Raw genomic sequence first — 6,229 nt, forward strand, 5'->3', positions numbered from 1 at the left:
CATTGCTGCGTTTCGTGTGTTCTTTTCCACAGCCTTTAATTCCAGAACCAGGAAAGCTCAGCCCGCTTTACAAAAGGAGGGTAATTCTTAGTGGAGCCCCTCGTCACAGATAGGGAATTTCAAGGCTGTTGCCACTCTTAATTATTTTCTCCTCAACCCTGGAAACTAAGGATGGGTTGTCACGTATTTCTTAGCTTGCTTAGCTCCTTGCCCCTGTGCCACATCCGTGTCTCAGAGCCCTGAGGTCTGTATCTGCCAGATTTGCAAACAGTTTTCTTGGCAGTCGGAGGAAGGCTAAGCCTCGTAGAAGTAACACAAAGGACGGTTACAGTTGACTCAAACGAGGTCATCTGTGAAAACGCCTTCTCACTCTGGAGGCCTGTATGCCTGTGAGGACCTTCTGTACCTCTTAGCGCCTACTCCTTTGTCAGCCTGACCTACTCAGTCCTTCCACGCAGTGTCTATAGAATGTTCAAGGGCTCCAGGATTTGACGCTCTTCCCAGTTCAAACGCCCTCAGCAGCACCAAACCCTTCTTGAGTTTATCCTGTGAGCCAGGAGCTGGGACAGGATAATAAAGTCCCTCCCTTCTGAAGCTTGTGGTTCAAAGTCTGTCCCTTCAGAGCTTGAGGTGTGTGCTGGGGTTGCAAAGGTGAATTTGCTACATCTTTGCATCTGAGGAATTTTCAGTCGTGGAGAAGATGCCTGATGAGCCGACAGCCACCATCAAGTGTTCTGAGCACAGGCCAAGGTCAGGGCCTGGGAACGCAGAGCAGGGGACCACCAGCTGCCCTGCGGAATCATGAGATGTTTCCCCGGAACCTAGTTCTTTTGGGTCTGGAAGGATGGGGAAAAGTTCAAACGGTTGGGCAGAGAAGAGAATCCCAGAACGTGAGAACAGCACACGCAAAGGCACGGGCGTGCAGTGCCACGATTGTCATTCAGGTATCTCTTCTCAGGAGACCTAACTTTCCCCTAATGGTCAAGAGCAATGGAAGGAAACATGGCAAGCTAAAAGAATGTCAGTGGAGATCCTGGGTGCGCCCTGCTGTGCCATCAAGAGCACTCAGCTAGAAGTGCAAATGCCTGCTTGGAGCTGGCTTCCCCCACTGCTTTATCTGCTCTTCTGTGTGACCCTGACCGAGTCAGTCAACATCTCTGGGTCTCAATTTCCATATCTGATAAATGGTGGGCACAGATTGGTTAACCTCACCAACTCTTCGACTCTATTTCTCTGTTCCGCTTGATGAAAAGTTCTCCCAAGCGGGTTAGGACTTTTATTTAAGGAAACAACATGAAAAGAGACTCCCACTCAGCTGAGGTGGCAGCTGGCTTCCCAGTGAGTGATGGGGAAGCCGACCTCTGGGTGCACTTGATCACACCCCGGCTTTTCTCTGCATCAACAATTAATTAATGCAGTTCAGTTCAGAACTAATGCAGTTCAGACCTGATTGCTTGGCTTCGTAGCAACTTCCTGGGCATGGAGAGCTGGACCTGGCTCCCAGAGGGATGAACTTCAGAAGGCTTTTTAAAAAAGTCTCCAAAATCAAACCAATTTCAGTATCTATCAAGAAGAAGGCAGGTTCTGTTAAGGGAAACCCTGTGCAGTATAGTCACCTTCAGAAATTGTCATAGAAACCCCTAATGCAGTCTCTGGGGAGTTTTAAAATTGAACACACACAGCACAGAAAACAGGTCTTCCCATACCCTGGGGAGAGGGGAGATAGTACATTGGGCCCATGTGATTACCTGGTAACCTTGTTGTAGCCAAACTTAAAATGTGCAGACCTGGGAGTTCCCTGGTGGTCTAGTGGTTAGAACTCGGGGCTTTTCCTGCCTTGGCCTGGGTTCAATTCCTGGTTGGGGAACTGAGATCCCACAAGTTGTGCAGCGTGGCTGAAAGCAAAAACAACCCCAAAATTTGTGCAGACCCAACAATCTCTGTCTAGGGATTTAGGCTATGGGAGTGCTCACCGAGGTGGGCAAAGATAAACAGAAAAGATTTTATTATAGCTATTTGTGATAGTGAAAAGTTGTCAAGATTTATCTGTTGCCAATCAGATAAATAAATTATGGTAACTGTATCAGGGGGCTTCTCTAGTAGCTCAGATGATAAAGAATCTGCCTGCAATGCAGGAGACCCAGGTTCAATTCTTGGCTCAGGAAGATCCCCTGGAGAAAGCAAATGGCTACTTGCTCCAATATTCTTGCCTGGAGAATTCCATGGACAGAGGAGGCTGGCAGGCTACCCTCCATGGGGTCGCACAGAGTTGGACACGACTGAGCAAATAATGTACATACCTACCAGGAATATAATACAGTCACTACAAAGAATAAGTAGTGTTATATTTAGGGAATCTAGAAGCAGAAAGACTGTTTGTGCTGTGCTACAACTTGCAGTTGTGTGTCCTCGGTCAGGTCAGAATCTTGGAGCCTCTTTGTGAAAGGTAAGATGGGGATAATGCCACACCTCACTCAGCATTCATTGCCCTGCTAGTTGAGGGGGCACGGTGCCGGGCACAGTGTTAACTGTTGTTTGAACAGTGTTTGAATGCTGTCCCCTTGGAGCTAAGCTAAGGGCTGCCTGGCCCTGGTTTCCAGGCTGCTTATTTGAGAGATTGGGCTGGGAGCCTTATCACTTCTCTGCCAGGGCATCGCTCCCTCGGGGTGTGTGTCTGAGTGCCCAGGAGGTGCGTAGGTGGGGTAGCCTGAGAGCTACTCTGATTAGTGTCTTAATTTCTAAAGCAAAGATATCAGGCCCCACCTGAGCACGCAGCTGTCACACTTTCCCAGCTCCACTCTTCTCATGCCTTAAAAAAAATTTTTTTTTAATTGCAGGATAATTGCCTTACAATGTTCTGTAGATTTCTGCCATACAACAAAGTGAATCAGCCATGAAGATCCCCTGGAGAGGGAAAGGGGCTACCCACTCCAGTATTCTTGCCTGGAAAATTCCATGAACAGAGGAGCTTGGTGGGCTACAGTCCAGGGGGCTCCAAAAGGTTGGAAAGGACTGAGCGCACATACACCCATGGATACGTGTGTCCCCTCCCTCTTGACATGGAGGGAACCTCCCTCCCAATCCCCCATCCCAGGGCTCTAAGTTGTTACAAAGTACCACCATGAGCTTCCTGTGTTATACCACAACTTCCCACTAGCTATCTATTTTACATATTCTCATGCCTTCTTGCCTTCAGTTTGCATCTCCTGAGCATCTGCCAGGGATGGGAAGGGATGCAGGGCTGAATAGATGGGGGCATAAACTGACTCTTACCTGGAGTTATTAGAAGCCTTGAACTAGAAGAAGCAGACTGTTCAAATCCTGCCTTTCAATGCCTCAGCTGTGTGACCTTAGGCAAGTCACTTAACCTCTCTGGGCTTGTTATGCAACTATGAAACGGGGATGATTCTTTCTACATCGCTGGTCTTTGACTGGTTTAATGAGATCATAGACAGTAAGATATATCATAAGTTTTAAAATGTTGAGCTGAGAGATTTACTTTGGTGACTGTCTCTCTCAGAGGCCAGGACACTGTAACTTCTACATGTCCCCAGTAACCTGAACTGGCTTGGTGTCTTTAATATAATTTTTGAAATGCAGCATTAGGACTTCCCCATGGTCCAGTGGCTAAGACTCTGTACTCACAATGCAGGGGGCCTGGGTTCAATCCCTGGTCAGGGAATGAGATCCAGTATGCTGCAACTATGAGTCTGCATGCCGCAAACTCAAGATTCCGCATTACGCAATGAAGATCAAAGATCCCTTGTGCCACAGCTAAGACCAGGGCAGCCAAATAAATACATTTTAAAATGCAGCATTGACTAAAAATTAGTAACAACTAACATTTGTTGTGAACTTTTAAATCTGCTGCCTGATATTTTTAGTGAATTATCTCAGCTATAGTTCCCAACTAGGCCACAGAGGAAACAGGAAGGGCTTTGGCTTCATCCCAGCTCTGCCACTGTATTAGTCAGCTATTGCAGTAATAACCTCCAAACCTGATGATTTATGACAGCAAATGCTCACAGGTAGCTGCAGCTCTGCGGATATGGGCTGGCCTCAGTTGGTGAGCTCTGCTCCTGGCAAGCTGGACTTGGTCCCGGGCCACAAGCTGGGCTCGAGTCTGTTCTACTTTCATTCTAAGGTCCAAGTGAAAAACACAGCAACTGTAATACCTGGGGCCAGATTACCCTGGTGGTTCAGTGGTTAAGAATCCACCTGCCAATGCAGGGAAACCAGTTTGATCCTTGGTCTGGGAAGATTCCACATGCTGTGGGGCAATTAAATCCATGTGTTACAACTGAAACTGCACAGCCTGTGCTCCACAAGAGAAGCCACTGCAGTGAGAAGCCCACACCCTGCAACTAGAAAGTAGCCCCCGTTCGCCAAAACTAGAGAAACCTGGCACACAAAGACCCAGTGCAGCCAAACATAGGAAATTAATGAATTACTTTTTAAGAACATGTTTATAATACCAGGGGCCTGTTCTTCTTGTGATGAACACTGAGGCACCCACAGGGCACGTTTAAAGCCTCTGCTCCCATCACATCCTTCCACTAACAGTCCACTGGTCACATGGGCAATTCTCTCCGGCATGGAATATACTCCACCCATGGTGGGAGGTGCTACAAAGTCACATGTCAAGCGTTATGAATGTATAAACCTATTTGTTGTTTAGCTGCTAGGTGGTATCTGAATCTTTTGTGACCCCACGGATTGTAGCCTGCTCGGCTTCTCTGTCCCTGCGATTTCCCAGGCAAAAATACTGGAGTGGGTTGCCATTTCCTTCTCCAGGGAATCTTCCCCACCCAGAAATTGAGCCCAGGTCTTTTTTGTCTACCTGCATTGGCAGGTGGCTTCTTTACCCTTGAGCCACCAGGGAAGCCCATAAGCCCATTAAGGAATCCAACAATCCAATCTACCTCTTGTACCGAGGGTGCTAACTCTCTGAGCTGTTTCCTCATCAGTGAAACATGAGGAACCACACTGGGGACTTCCCTGGTGGTCCAGTGGCTGAGATTCCACGCTCCCCATGCAGGGAGCCCGGGTTCAACTTCTGGTCCTAGAACTAGATCCCACATGCTGCAACTAAAGAGCCACATGCCGCAATGAAAACTGAAGACCCTTCATGCCACAACTAAGACCCGGTGCAGCCAAATAAACATATATGTGTGTGTGTAAAACAATGCTTTGCAGAGTTAGAAATGATTTCCGTGAACTTCCTAGTTCCTGATTAGGACTCAAAGGATGGCAGCTATTGTTATCAGCTCCATTGAGAGATGAGAAAACTAAGGTTTTTAGGCAATGTGGGCCCAGGTTGCAAGGGAAGAACTAAATAGGTCTTCAGAAATATGCTGTTGTGACCTGGGCAGTAGATTCTATGACTTTGGCAGTGAGCAGCTAATGAGCTGAAGACGATACAACCTTCAGCAGTCCTTACTGTCCTGCCCAACAGCAAAGAGACCGTCTCAACAGTGTAAACACTGGGGGCGCCCATTACCACAGTCCTGGTGCTGGTGGTGGTGTCTGTCTTCATGACTAGACTGAACTCTGACAGCCCCACCTCCTCTGCATCTCTGCATCCCTCCAAGGGACGTCAAAGAAGGTTCAGCAATGGATGGATTCTGAGTAATCGTTTGCATGTTGACTCTTGTCCACACCCTAGCTCTCTCCATAATATTGCAAGATGGAATGGGAGTGGAAAAGGGCACTTGGCTCTCTAATTCACTCATAATGGGATCCTGACCAAACCGGGCATGTACCCATCCAAGGCTTCAGTTTCTGCATATGTAGAACAAGCAGGTGGGAGCTCACAGAGGCTTTGAGTCTACAGTTCTCGCCAGAAGTCTGTCTGTGCCTCTTCTCTTTCAGTTTCTCCTTATGATCTGTTCTCTCCTTCCTGAGCAATAGGCTGGCCAACCAGGACTACATTTCCCAGCCTCCTTTGCAGCTGGGTGAGATCCAGCAATTATATTCTTAGGCTTGAACCAAGATCCGAAGTCACCTGGCCCTCTTGAATAACGGGCCTTAAAATACTAGACAGATGCTCTAATATCCTCTCTATCCTTTCATATCAGATAAAACCTGGTCTCCCTAGCTCAAGCCTTGGGATCCCCCAAAGCCATCAGTCATTTCTTCCTTCTTTATAGAAGTGAAATGGTCAAACCTGGCGACAGAGTAGGGAGAGTCAGGTTCACAGAGTCTGAACGTTTTATCTTTACCCCTCTAG

The sequence above is a fragment of the Bos grunniens genome, chromosome 13, assembly GCF_055505025.1.
Source record: "Bos grunniens cultivar Pamir isolate PY7600 chromosome 13, Bosgru_T2T1.0, whole genome shotgun sequence".
Classification (NCBI taxonomy): Eukaryota; Metazoa; Chordata; class Mammalia; order Artiodactyla; family Bovidae; genus Bos; species Bos grunniens.